Source organism: Rhipicephalus sanguineus, chromosome 2 (assembly GCF_013339695.2).
Source record: "Rhipicephalus sanguineus isolate Rsan-2018 chromosome 2, BIME_Rsan_1.4, whole genome shotgun sequence".
Lineage (NCBI taxonomy): Eukaryota > Metazoa > Arthropoda > Arachnida > Ixodida > Ixodidae > Rhipicephalus > Rhipicephalus sanguineus.
In genome coordinates this window covers 16,793,122-16,807,983 of record NC_051177.1, presented here as the reverse complement: position 1 = coordinate 16,807,983, position 14,862 = coordinate 16,793,122, and the positions used below count along the sequence as shown (strand labels likewise).

The following is a 14,862-nucleotide window of genomic DNA, read 5'->3' as shown; positions in this document are numbered from 1 at the left end:
TTCTTTGTACGCCTTCGAGTTTAGCAATGTCTTGTTTAGTAAAAGGAAACCATACGATGTTTGCATACTCTAGTATCGGTCTGACAAATGTATTGTAAACCAACAGTTTGGTATCTACGGGGGTTAATGAAAAAGAGTCATTTGAGTGCAGTCGCTTATGTGGTTTATATGACTACTCCATCTAAGGTCCTCAGTTGCAGTTAATCCCAGGTATTTATGTTCAGTAATGGCGCTTAATTCCGTGTTATTAATTTTATACGGGAATAACGATTTATTCTTTTTTCTTGATATTGTGAGTACAGACCGGATTTTAGGCAAATGCCTATTTTGTTCCTTGCGCTCCTATCGCGCCATTTTGATACATGAGCATAAATTAGAGGTTAAGAAGGGCTTTTATAGTGTTTTTATAGTGCCTACAAATGCCTATTTTTTGGCATTTGGGCCTAAATGCTTACAAATGCATATAAATGCCTATTTTCAAGATTGGCACTTATATGAACATTACTTAGCCTCAAGTTTCGCTCCCGGGTGCAGCTTGAGCCCGTTATTCATGTTACTGTGCAACATTGACTGTTCGGAACTCTATGGAGTTCAACCTATTAATCTAGTTCAACCAACTTACGGAAAACACCCGCTAGCAGCATTCAAGTGGGCCACTCCGGCGAGCATTCGCTGCCGCGCACACATGATGCAAGCAGTTGACCGTGGAGAGCCGTCAGGGGGAAGGAGAGTGAAGAGCAAAAAAAGAAAGAAAAATGTGATGTGCATGCGGCTTTTGTTTCGTCAGAGTCCTTCAGTGCTTTTCTGGTCGCAAAACTCCGCCTGCAGTTTCATACAGGGACAAAGGCTGCCGCTGGGGTCACCGCGGTCAACATGGGAACATTCGTGCGCATGCTCTGCGCTCGGCTGAATGCTGTGCCGGTTCGAGGCATTGGTTTATCTTGCACCAAACCGCAATAATTAAACTATACCACTCATACTTCACCTGATGGTACAATGTGGTTGTTGCATACGTGTGTAAAAGACTCACTTTCGCGTATTTCTTTTTTAATTTTTTAAAATATCAAGGCTCTGATAGATCTAGTCCTGCCGACGCAGCGCTGATAGCTGTATGTTGTTCCAACGAGGTTCCTTACCTCAGGCAGCGGATCACGAGAGTATTTATTCAAGCACGGGGTACTTACTTAGACTTTTGACACTGTACAAGCCTTACAAGCCCACCAACTCGCAAGCTGAAGTCTCACAGCGGGAATTGAGCCAGCGCCGATCACGCTAGTTACAATCAGGCCATCCACGCCGCGGGAGTTTGACACAGCCGCATTACAAAAAACATGGTTGATCCCTCCGTCATAGGAATCTGAATAACACGAAAGTAAAGTGTGCCCTTACAGAAATAACCGAAGAGTGTCGCATATTGGACGCAGAACATGGTCGCCATCCCGCGGCACGTTAAAATGTGATTGAACACCACGGCCGGACTAGAGGGAAACGCAAAGCGCGTCGTACCGCCCCGGTAGCCTGGCTGCGATTTTTGTTGGGGCGAGCGCGTGAGCGGGGAACACGGTGTTACAGCCAGGTGAGGCAGACGCGCGTTGCAGAGCTATTTTTGGTTTGAATTAGCATGATGCTATGACCAAGGCCGACGCTTTTACGACGCTTGAGCTAAGGTCACCACCTCGCTGTGTGTTTAGGCATTGACAAAATTGTACTTCTATTGAAAACGCGCCGAATGGGACGGACGTTGCAGGTGCTAATTGCGGAGGCCACAGTAATGACGAATTACTTTACCTTACCGCTCCCACAGAGCAACACCACCCCGCCGACCAGGAGAGTGGTAGATATAAAAGGCGCGTTTGTAAAGCCTCTCGAGTCTGTGACCATGGCACAGTGGATAGCGTGCCCGGCAGCTGTTGTTGTGGACCGAGCGGTCGTGGGTTCGATGCCCATTGACGGAACCTTTTTTTCTTTGCCATCTGATCATGTAAATTTTTTCGATGCCATTTCCGTGACGGAAATACGTCACTGAAGTCTTGGTGGACTTTCGTGTTAAAAAGAAAAGCTCTACATTCCTGTGTTTACAGTTTATAAAAGCTATCTTCACTCCGCTGCAGCCTACCCCACAGAGCTTTGGCAACACTTGAAATCGGGAGTGATAAAGTTTTCGCATGGTAACGTTCATGTGCCGCGTGAATACCCGCTGATCTCTAGGACCTAACATAGCCTTTACTCCAAGTTTGTAACCACGTTTTGTCCATTTTCTACGAGTAAATTCGACAACTTCATTTTACGTGGACATTGCACAAGCGAAAGTGTGTCGCACTTTACATTGTGCGGCGTCGCAAGGGCACTCGGATATCTGCAATCTTCGCGCTGGTGGCACCTTCACAATTCACAATGTGCGTTACTTTGACAGCTTAGATGGACTACGTCTGCACAGGGAAAACTTGATTAACTGAAACGAAACCGTGTTTCACTAATCTAGAGAAAATAAACACATGCGTTCACAAGCAGAGCTCTTTTGCACTTTCGAATTATTCGGAACGTGAAAAATACTACATGGGGCAAAATACGCAAAAACGCGTCAAGCTGAGGAAACACTAATGCCCATTGCATCCATACTTCACTATAATTGCGTATTTCAATGCATATGTTTGAGAGCATCACACTGTTGAGCTACTAATTTACATTAAACAAAGCAAGAATGCTACGATTGAAAGAAAAATGCAGAAAACTTTTATTGGAAAAATACCTCATCAAACAGAAAGCTATGAGCGACATTTTCCTAGCGTGGGGAAACTCTCTGCAAGGCCAGTACATGAAGGGAGCAAAGTGTCACTAAAAACAAAGCAAACTCTGAAGTACAGTATAAAAATTTTAATTCCCTTAGTTGACATTCAGTCAAAAAAAATAGAAAAAAATTACACCATTTCCCGCTAAAGGGGACCATGAGGCGATGCGAAGCCGGAGCACTTGCACGATCGCGTTCCGTTGGCGTTCGTTGGGCATGCTACCGACCTCGCGTCGTGGAACGCGAAGAGGGACGCTACGCGCGTCGTATCTTCCATCTAGCCTGGCCGTTAATTCTCACAGAGCGAGCGGGGAACGCGGTCGACAGGCGGGCGAGAGGGGGGCAGCATAGGAGAGGAGAGAGAAGGGGAGGGGACGCGCATGCGCTCGAGCTCATCGCGGCGTTGCGCAGGAGAGAATTTCGGCATGTCTAGCCCGCGTTTCAGAGGAAGAGTGGAAAGGGGGAGGGGAGAGGGAGAGTGGAGAGGGGAAGGGAGAGGGTGAGTGGAGAGGAGGTGTGTGGAGAGGGTATGCACATGCGCAATAAGGGTGGTCACGCCGCACACCACCGGATTGAGCTCGGCCTTAAGATACTTCGCATCTAAAAAAATGCTATCTTTAACAATGGCAAACAAGGAAGCAATGCAAAGCACTTAATAAGCTGGAAAGAACCTAAAAAAACTAGGTAGCAAGCTGCAAAAGAAACAGTGGCGGTGCCTTCCCACGTTGCAAGGACACATTTTCTCCATTCACTATGAAGTTGTCCATTCGAATAACGCCGGTGGCGTCAGTGTTTCTCGCACACTCTAATGTGTTCAGAACCTAAGGTAAATCCGCCAGCTTCCTGTTGCGGTACTGCACATTTCCATTCGTCCCTCTCATCTCCATCCCTCGGCAAATTAAACAACGACACCTCTTCACTCGTACCTCTGTAGCTGGAGCGACAACTGGGTACACAGCAAGTCTTCGGCATCGTCACTCACGTACACCATCCGTGTCCTCGCACACATTTCTCACAACTGTAAGTCGCACAAATTTAGAAAAACGAAGAAAACTGAACGACAGTGCCGCCGGATTCCTCAGTCCCCCAGCTCCCCCTACGCAGCGAAGCTCTCCTCAATGCCCCCTGCCTGCCCCCTGCGCGCTCCTAGCACCGTTGCGCAGCAGGTGCGGCGACATAGCAAGCTCTACCCATAGCGTTATGGAGGAGTTTCGTGACCAGAAAAGCATTGAAGGACTCTGGTTTCGTTTATACGTAATTTACTTTTTAAGGTGTCCACTGCAGTAGCGTAGCCAGAAATGTTTATCGGGGGGGAGATGGGTTCAGTCTTTATGTGTGCTCGCTTGGCTGCGCCAGTGGTTCACTGCCAGGGGAGAAATTGTCTCTACGCGATTCAAACGGCCAATAGGAGGAATCCCTCCCTTCTGGTCTTTTAGCGATCAGGCTATCTGCTCCTGCTCTGCCTTTCTCCGTCATGCCGAAAGGACACCCAGGAGTGTGTTGGTTTGACAGTGCAGAACACGGGAGAGCGTGTTCTGCGAATCGTGTGAGACAAAGCACAATTGCACGGCTATGTTCAACTGTTGGCGTCTTTGTGCCATCTAAAGCAAGAACATTTTTGTTTTAGATGCGAAGCAGCTTTTGCACGGGGCTGTATCTGGCGGTGGCGTCCGCACTCCACTGCGCATGCGCCTACTCTCTCTCGTCTACTCTCCTACATTCTCCCCCTCTCGCGCGCCTCATTCTTTCCTGTGCAACGCCGCGATGAGGGCCCTCCTACGCTCCCCCCCTCTCGCACGCCTCATTCTCCTGCGCAACGCCGCGATGAGCGCCAGCACATGCACGTCCCCTCTCTCTCCTCTCCTACGTTCCCCCCGTCTCGCGCGCCTGTCGACCGCGTTCCCCGCTCGCCCTGTGAGAATTAATGGCCAGGCTAGCGGCAACACGCGACACACGTAGCGTTCCTCTTCACGTTCCATGACGCTTTGATGGATGGATGCAGCTTACGGCGCGAGACTTCACCCCAGCTTAAGAACCTGGCGAGCCAGCTCCTAAAAAAAGTGACACCATCTCCCACTCAAGCGAACCATCTCCCCGCTGCTTCACATCCACACATGATTCCTTTTAGTGGGAGATGGCGTAATTTTTTCTGTCGTAGATAAATGTTGCGCACGTCTTCGTTTAAAATTATCTGCATTTATGTGAAAATTTATTATGCCTATGTCACGAACTAAGCATAAATCACACACACACACTGATCCAAACAACCACACTGAACTGCCCCTTTATTTCCAACCTCAAGCCTGACCCCTCACACTTTACTCCCTCCTCTCTTCTCCCAGTCCCGATGATGATGATGGTGCCATCACGTAGCGCCCTCTCTCGGCCACCCTCACAGGTCTCTCCCCCCCCCCCCCCCTCGAAACATGAAGCCCCCACTACACATCATCTGCAGTGTCATGGTAGAATGTCAGCTGATATGAGTGTCCCACACCGCGGCGACGCCCCGTTTTGGGGTCCACTAGGACGAAGTCATTCTGTCCTACACGTTTGACTGCGCGAAAGGGACCTGAACGCCGGGGTGCTAGCTCCGAGGAGAAACCTTTGGCAGGATCGCTGAGGGAGTGACTTTCGAGCAGAACGAGATCACCCTCCTGTATTGTCAGTGGCCGCCTGTGCCGGTCGTAGCGGGTCTTCTGGGCGCGCCACATGTGGTCCTGGTGTGCCCTGGAGAAGTCAAGCACCTCCTGCAGACACTTGGAGACCTCAGTAGCAAATGCACGGTACGCTGTCGCAGGAGACTCGGCGTCGTCTTTGGCTTCAGCTTGCGTCCATGGAGTTCTCAGCTCCCGGCCATAACAAAGGAAGGCAGGCGTGTAGCCCGTGACCACGCTTTCAGCCGTGCGCATGGCCAGGGCACTTTCTGGGATGTGCTGGTCCCAGTCTTTATGGTTGGAACAATAGGCCCTAAGGCACTGTTTGATAGTGCCATTGTGGCGCTCCACCATTTGCCCGGCAGGGCGGTACGGAACTGTGTGCCGGTCTTGGATGCCCCAGTGTTCAAGGAGGCCCTTCCACAACCTGCTTACAAAGGGCTTTCCATTGTCACTCGAAATGGAGACAGGTGTGCCATGCCTGCAAAAAACCTGGATCATGCAGTCCACCACACTCTTGCTGGTTGCTGCCCGTAATGGGAAGAGTTCGATGAACTTGGTGAACTTGTCAATCACCACGAGCAGGTACTTGTGGCGTCGAGGTGTCATAGGCAAGGGCCCAATTATGTCCACGCTGAGCTGTTCCATGGGGACAGTGGCCCATTGGCTGCTCATCAGCCCTTGCGGCTTCCGGCGGTGGGCTTTGGTGCACTGACAAACCTGGCAGCATCGCACATACTTGGATATGTCCGAGCGCATACCCAGCCACACGAAATTCTGAGAAATGCGTTTGAGGGTCTTAAAAAAGCCGGAGTGGCCGCTAGTCCGGACTAGTCCGGCCGCTAGTCTGGCCACTCTCCGGAGTGTCCACTCCAGAGAGTGGCCAGAGTGGATACGTGCAGAGAGATGCCACTCACCGTCAGGAAATCCCTACCAAGGACAATGTCGCGGCACAGGTCGGGAACGCACAAAAACTGCTGTCTGCGGCAACCGGCAGCCCACTCGATCTGACACTTTAGAGACGTGGTTGACTGCGACCAGCCTGATGCCAAGCGCAGCACGCGTAGCACCCAGAAGAGAATTTCAAGGAATTTAATTATGCGATCGCTACGTTGTACGACCGCATCGGGGAAGAGGTCACCGAAGCCGAGAAGGTGCAGCGGGTGCTGCGGCAGATGCACCCTCAGCTGCAGCGTTTGGCGGAGGGGCATGTCTACAACGACCTCGCCGAGTTGGTGAAGGCAGCCGACGGCTTAATGGAGCGGGCTTGGCGTCGCCCAAGGAGGTTGAAAAAAAACTTCTGGAGTGGAGGCGGCGAGCCGCCGCTGAAGCCGACGACCGCCATATTGCTCCGGGCAGAAAACGTGTCGGTCGTCGCTTGAGCCCGCGCGGAAGTTCCACAGATGGCGAATTTCTCCGCTCCTTTGGTGACAAGCGAGTGTTGTGGATGTCTCACTTGTTGGACTGCGATCTACTCGATAACCACATTTACAATTTGTCGAAGATTACCAAGCTGTATATAAAAAACGCCGGGCCTGCGCGCAGCACAGTCACAGCGAAAGCTGGAAGAGCGGCCTTTCTAGAGCCCGTTCTAAACTCTCTTGGGGAAACTAACACAAGTACACTTTCAAGGTACCCACTACGTCGCAAATCATAATTTTTGTGAAGTACGGAAGCAATCACTATGCCATTATTCGTCTTTCTGCGGATAAGCGAGGTGCCGCTACACATCTGTAAGGCATTATGTGAACTTTGTTGATGCTGCCTGTGGTTCCTGGATGAAGAATTATGGCTGAGCCTTTTGTAATGGATTTGAAGCAATTAACGATCCGGTCACTCGTTGCGCAATTAGCATTATGTGACGCCTGGTCGTTATTTTACTCTTCTGACACGCTATATTACACATTTAACGCAATTCCTTGCCCGACATGACGCCTGTAAGGATGTTTTTGCAAAGGAGTTCCAGTCACTAGCGTGGCTCTGTGGTACAATACTCGACTGCCATGGAGAGGACCCGGGTTTAAATCCCATATGAGCCTGTTTATTTTTATTTATTTCATTTTTCTGATTTCGCACGATAGTTACGGACACCGGCGGCGGCAGCGGACAACCATCCCACAGCTGTTGTGATTTGATAAAAGCTTTCGCTGTAAAATCAGGCTTCACCACATTTCAAAAGAAATCAACCGGAAGAAAATTCGGCAGATCCCACGCGTTGTGGGAATCTGTTTCATGCGAAGCAGTCAGCGAGTACTGCTATGCTGTATTTTATGGCTTTGAGCCAAGCGTTACGAGGTGGATCAACGTGTTTTTGTAAGTGTAGTAGCTGTGTGCACATCGTGGGCTTACCAGGCACGTCAACACTGGCGTTTAAACGGTAACTTTGAGGTGCAACGTAACGTCGGCCCTCACGTTAGAACACACACGTCAGTATTATCGAAACTAAGTGCACATTATGGTGCAACCATGTGGATATCATACGTAACTTTCGTTAATGTATTCCTCTGGGTCGAGCAATGCTTCAATATAGCGTGCTGAAACATAGGAATATAAATGTAATGTTAATTACACTACTATAAAAGCGGAGCCAACACTGGAACCGCAGACGTTAATCTGATATGACGCCTGTATCGTAGGAGTACATACTGTGCATTGCTTTCTTGCAAAATTAGATAGCCAGCACCACAACCACACTTGACGTTGCACAGACATTACGCCTGCATAGGCTGTTTTTCCGAACCAGTCTATATACCCGACGTACCTTTGTGGCAGAATACTTGATTGCCACGCAGAATGCTTGGGTTAGATTCCTGCTGTGATCTTAATATTTATTCTTTCCATTCGTCGGGTCAACGCTGCCGATGTCGGTTTTTCTTAACGCTCTCGCATTTAAAGTACCAATGTCTGTTCTCGCGGTTCCTGGGTAGATATAAACTGTCAATCACATGTGGCGCATACCCGTACACCACGGCCAGTGGTAAACGGCTATGTGCCACACGTGTCTGGAGGAAAGGGTTTGACGACCTACGCGACAGAATTTTACCGTTATTCATGTCATGATACGACAGCCATATCCGTCCAATCCTCTTACCCTCCCATGCCGATTTTCGTCTACACCAAGTTATGGAGGTGATCATGAGAGCACTCAGGCGTAGGCGACTAGGTAGATAGATTGGTAGACAGCAATGCTGAATGTGCCAAAGGTTCGCTAAGAAATGCTTCGCATATGTAAAACTGCCAGAGTGGAGTAAGAACGCGGCTGACAAGGACTGTTATTTTTTAAAAAATTGTAGACGAGCGTAAACAAGAGCTGCAGCAGGCTGGTCAATTAATCTGCTTTCGTATCTCTTCTTTTGCTGTGTTTACTTTTTAAGGGTGCGTGTTTCATATGGTTAGTTTCGTGATTGTGTGTCTAGCGGCCATCGCCGTCTGCATCGGCTGACTATTAATTATGGCGCGCACAGGCGCATGTGCATGCGCACGCTCCTCGTTCCTCGAAGCTGGACGCCGGCAGCCGCTGCCGCTCTACTTGTACCAGGGCCTTCTAACAAAGTGGCGAGACTTTGGCACGGCCACGTCGGCCGCCTTCACGTCTCCCTCTCGCTACAAATTGGTGACCCGGCCTTCGACCACGCCCTTCGACGAGCGGCGCTGCCATGTTGCCGTCACTCTGCCCGCCAGTGAAGCCGTTCCACCCGGCCTACCCCCGAGCTTGGTTCCTGAAGCTCGATGCCATTCTCGCACTGAATCGCATCACGGCACAGCCGATGATGCACGCCGTCCTGCTCCAAGCGCTCCCGGTTGAGCTACACCATCTTGCTGCCGCAACGACATCGCAGCCCGCAGCACGAGGAACGAGGAGCGTGCGCATGCACATGCGCCTGTGCGCGCCATAATTAATAGTCAGCCGATGCAGACGGCGATGGCCGCTAGAGTGTGCATTATGATGCATTTTGAAGTTATTTTTGATTTGTTGCTTTATCGATTCACGTATAAACCACATTGTATAATCTTCTTTTTTCTTTTGAAATTGTGTAAAAGCCGGGGGTGAATAAAACTTTATGTACCACTTATTAACTCCTCCATGTGCTTCATTTCGGGAATGCCGGAAGCGAATTCTACGTGTTATCAGGCACGCTTCAGCCCATGTATTATGGTGGAAAAAACTGCCTTCTTCAATCCTGCAGGACAACAAAAAAATTCGGCCAAATAAGTGACACTAACTATCCAGTTCTCACGCTGAAACGCCCCCGCGGAAGCTCACAATTACGCTGTCCGCGCTCAAGCTGCGCTGCCTCTTGCCCGGAGCAAAATGGCTGCCAACCGGTTTCCCAGGCTTCACCCGCTCGCGTGGGCGCGTATAGGGGACCTCCACTCCAGAAGTTTTTTTTAAACCTCCTTGGCGTCGCCTCCAGTACAGACCACCGCCGATCCAAACAACCACACCGAACTGCCCCTTTATTTCCAACCTCAAGCCTAACCCCTCAAACTTTACTCCCTCCTCTCTTTTCCCAGTCCCGATGATGATGATGGTGCCATCACGTAGCGCCCTCTCTCGGCCACCCTCACACCTATATTCGCGATACTGGAGGCCTAAAACGTTGTTTTACGTGCCTATTTCTGGTGCCTAAAACAACCTTTTTTAATGCCTAAAAATCCAGCCTCTAATTATGAGTAGGGTTGATCTTTTTGCATTTTATTTATTTATTTATTTATTTATTTATAGTACCCTCAGGGTATAAATACATTACAGAGGGGGTGGGGGTGTGCACAGTAATCAAGTGCATGAACAATAACAACAAAAAGTATAACTGGAAGCATTATGCAAAATAATCACAAAATCTAGTAATGTACACAATCTAGCAATCACAAACTAGTAATGTGCAGTACATTCAAGAAATAAACATGTTGTGCTACAGTACGCTGGATAAGACATTTTTAAATGCAGTTGTATCAGTTATGTCAGTTATGAAGGCTCGTAAGTGATTCCAATCACCTGCTGTCCTGGGTACAAATGATTGTGAGCCTGTAGTAGTTGAAAAATAGGGTATGTCAACCTTATGATGATGATCAAGTCGGTGTGAGCGAAATGGAGCTGGGTGTATGAACAAGGAACGAAGAGCGGGGTTATGGTAGTATATTTTATGAAAAAGACAAATGCATGATTGTTTTCTACGCGTTGCTAGGGAAGGTAGATTAAGAGCAGCTTTCATGTTTGTGACACTGACATTGCGATCGTAGTTGGATGAAATAAAGCGAACTGAGCGATTTTGTACTGCCTCAATGCTTTGGGTTAATGCACAGCTGTGCGGGTCCCAGACAGATGAGGCGTTTAATATCATTTGCCAGTCGGAGCACCATTTCATTACTGTTTGTAAAGTGCAGCCGAGGGATAGATGATCTTCATGCGTGTTAATTGCATTATAGATAATGCAGTCATCTGTGAACAATCTGATGTTGTCATGTGTACCGTATTTACTCGTGTAATGAATGCGCTCACATAATAAATGCACCCCCAACTTTAGTGGGTGAAATTTGGATTTCTTTTTCTCCCACGTAATAAATGCACCCCCTACTTTCATCCGCTGCAGTTCCGTGACCCCACGCGCAGCGCTTCCTCACCCGTAGATCTTTTCTTTTCTTTTTTTATTATGCCGACCCTCCTCGATTCACTCCCCCCCATCTCCGCCTGTTGCTGCGCATCGTTTTTCTTTCTATCTGTCCACGGCACATCCCTCTCTTTTTGTACTTGTTTTTGAAGTGTCCGTGCGCCACAGCGGGATTCACGAACGGTGCGAGTGTAGAGACATCACAGCTCACAAGCACACAGCGAGCGAAAGTCACGAAACTGCCCACGCCAGCCAACGGTCGCTTTCTGCAAATACGAAACTTGAAGGAGCCGGTGGCAACCGGTGGCGGGAGCGCGCGGAGACAGCCAACGCGTTGAGACAGCTTGCAGAAGATAGCGCCATCGACCACCAAAGCAGCGGAGTTTCTGAGGCAGGGTGGGACAGCCAATTAAAACAATGCTAGACAGTGGCGCGTGTTCTAGCATTCTAGCCATTCTAGCCCTATTTTTTTTGTTCCCGCCAGCCATTCCCACTCCGTCGTGAGTTCGCTTTCAGTCTGTTTTGCGTTTTGCCGTGGACAATAGGCTGAGGTGTGAGCTACATGGCCGGTTTCAAGCTACAGGCTGTGGAGTATGCTCTTGAGCATGGGAATTGTGCTGCCGGTAAGCATTTCGGAATTGACGAAGTCGGTGTGCGTTACCGGAGGAAGCAGCACGACAAGCTGAGTGCTACAAATAGGGAGCGGCGTGCCTTTAGAGGACCGAAGGCCTGAAAGTTTCCTGCTGTGGAAGAAGAGGTGTTAGAATATGTCCGGGACCTGCGAAAGGTAGGCTGTGTCATTTCGCACAAAATGATCAGGACGCATGCGCGAACCACAGCCCGGAAGCATGGCCTCGCGACCACTGCTTTCAAAGTGAGTAATGGGTGGACGACACACTTCATTAAACATGATGAGTGGTTTTCAGCACAAACGACGAAACACAGAGAAGAAGGAGCAACACGAACACCAGCGCTGGTGTTCGTGTTCCTCCTTCTTTGTGTTTCGTCGTTTGCGCTGAAAACCACTCATCATGTTTAACGCAATCCAACTCGCCCAAATGTCGGTTCTTCTGACACACTTCATGCGGTGCAATGGACTGTGCTTGAGGAGGTGCACACCACTTTGTCAGCAACTGCCCTATTGCTACGAAGAAAAGGTAGTGGACTTTCACAAGTTTGTGATACGCCTGTTGCGGGACCGAGAATTTCTTCTCTCGCAAATTGGGAACGCAGACCAGAGCGCCCATCAATTTCGACATGCGGATGAGCAGGATGGTCAATGAGAGAGGAGCATGCAGCGTGCTCGTTAAAATGACAGGCACCGAGAAGCAGCATTTCACGGTAATGCTTGCCATCACAGCAGATGGCAGGAAGTTGCCACCGTACGTTATCTTCAAACGAAAAACGAGGCCGAAGGCCAACTTCCGCAGCTGGCATACACGTGCGAGCCCAAGAGAAAGGATGGATGTCAGCCGATCTGATGGTTGATTGGGTCCAGTTAGTCTGGGGACGGCGCCCTGGTGCCCTGCCTCTCCCGTCTCTCCTTGTGCTCGACAGTTTTCACAGCCATGTGGGAGAGAGCATACGCCAGGAACTGAAGGAGCTGTACACCGAAATCGCCATCATTCCAGGCGGACTCACTTTGATGCTGCATCCCCTTGATGTTTGTGTGAACAAGCCGTTCAAAGACAGTGTGCGCCAGTTGTACACAGAACGGATGGCCTATGGGGGGCACACCCTGACGCCGACCGGCAAGATTAAAAGGCCGTCCGTTGAGCTGGTGTGCTCCTGGATCTTGGACACATGGCGATCGTTTCCAGCTGATTTGATTGCAAAGAGTTTTAAAAAGACTGGATTTGCAAATGCGCTGGACGGCAGCTAGGACTACCAGCTGTGGGAGCAAGATGACGAAGTGGCGAGCGACCTGGAGGACAGGTCTAGCGATTCTGACGAAGAGTGAAGGGCAGTAAAAAAGCTGTTTCCAAATAGTGTACATGTATGTTTACATTTTTTTTTACCGCATTTTTTGCTCATCACGAAAAAGTTTTCGTAAAATTTACCCTGCATAATAAACACACCCCCAAACATTGCTTTGGTTTTTCGGAAAAAAAAGTGTGTTAATTACGCGAGTATATACGGTATTAGCAGGTAGGTCGTTGACAAAGATAAAAAAAAGAACCGGAACCGACACACAACACTGTGGAACACCAGATATCACTTCGGCAGCAGCAGATGACTGGCCGTCAGTTTCAACAAACTGTAAACGATCTCTTAAGCAATCAGTTATTCAATTAATCATGGGGCCGTTACTTTGCGTTAACTTAAGCTTATAAACGTTTCTAATAAGTCACTTGGTCGAAGGCCTTTGAAAAATCTAGTAGTATAAGGTCACTGTTTTCTGGAATCGATGCCCAGGGACAGTACATCTTTACATCTTAAAGCGAAACACAGGAGTCATTCTCTTGCAACTTCTGTGTTTAGGCAACAAAAGCAGTTTATTAGGCATGTGCGAATATTTGAGCACTTAGAATATTCAAACGAATATTACAGTGTTCGAATTCGTTTCAAAACGAATTTAAATTATTCTACATTTCGAAGTATTCGAAATAAACTAATAGACATACGTATACAATTCGCGGGTAAACCCTGTAAAGGTGGTTTCACTGCAGTGGAGGGGTGCTACACCGTGAATACACCTATCCAGGGAAAATCCACATGGCCGCAAAGCTCCACTTCAAGGTTAAATGAACATGCTACCCCCACATCGATTCGTCATTTCTTAAGTTTAAAAGCTTGTTATACTGGCTTATATGCTCTATAAGTATAGTGAATTTTAATAGAACGTAACGTATTTTACAGGTTATCACTTGCATTCCACCGAAAGTCAAATCCTGCTATTATTCAAAGTTGCTTCCACTTCCCCTTGAACCTAAAAGATTGACATTTGCGCATGCCTTGTCTGAATATTTAAAAATATTGTGCAGGTTAGTTGGTTCATGACAAATATGCTCATTTTTCTTTATAATACGTGATATATACTATTCGAATTCAATTTGAAATTATTCAACCAAATCACTGTTCTCTTCGAATTCGCTTCGAACCTACAATTTACTGTTCTACATGCCTACAGTTTACCTTATATTGCAAAAAAAATGAGACAATTTGTTCATCATGTATGTAGAAATGCTGCTTTCAGCAACTAACCATGTTACTTAAATTAAAATGGGGTTTTGCATTAATAAATATTAGTAAAAAGAACTGGCTTGGAAAGTTGTTATGCCAATGAACTGCATTAGGCTCTCAGGACGGTGCACATAATTTTAACGGACTATTCTGTGGTACTCGAAAGTATTTAACATGGTGCCCTTTTTCAACTCTTTTGGACGATTCTGTGGTACTCGAAATTATTTAACATGGTGGCCTTTTTCAACTCTTCTTTACTTTCAACATAAGTATACTTTTAATTAGAGCTGTGCAAATAGCAAAATTGTGAATGCGAAGCGAATTCGAATAATAAAATGTGAGTGCGAATATTTTTCGAATAGTTTCGAATATTTGTCGAATATTTCTTTTAATACTTCGAAGCGAAATTACACAAGAAAAGTATAGCTGTGCGAATAGCAAAATTTTGGGTGCAAAGCGAATTCGAATATTGAAGTGTGAGTGCGAATCGAATCGTATATTTTTCGAATATTTCTAGAATATTTCTCGAATACTTCAAAGTGAAATTGCAAAAAAAAAAGTAGCAGAGGGTTCCTAAGCATATTCTTACGAGATAGCAACATGAAAGCATTTCTTTTGGCTATGTTGC

The 14,862-nt window shown here is 47.8% G+C and overlaps 1 protein-coding gene across 2 annotated transcripts in view; it reads left to right on the top strand.

The window, feature by feature from the left end:
- LOC119382455 (tuberin) overlaps nt 1-14,862 on the top strand; it is a 122,180-nt gene that overhangs the window by 40,068 nt on the left and 67,250 nt on the right. The gene's annotated exons all lie outside the window — the stretch shown is intronic.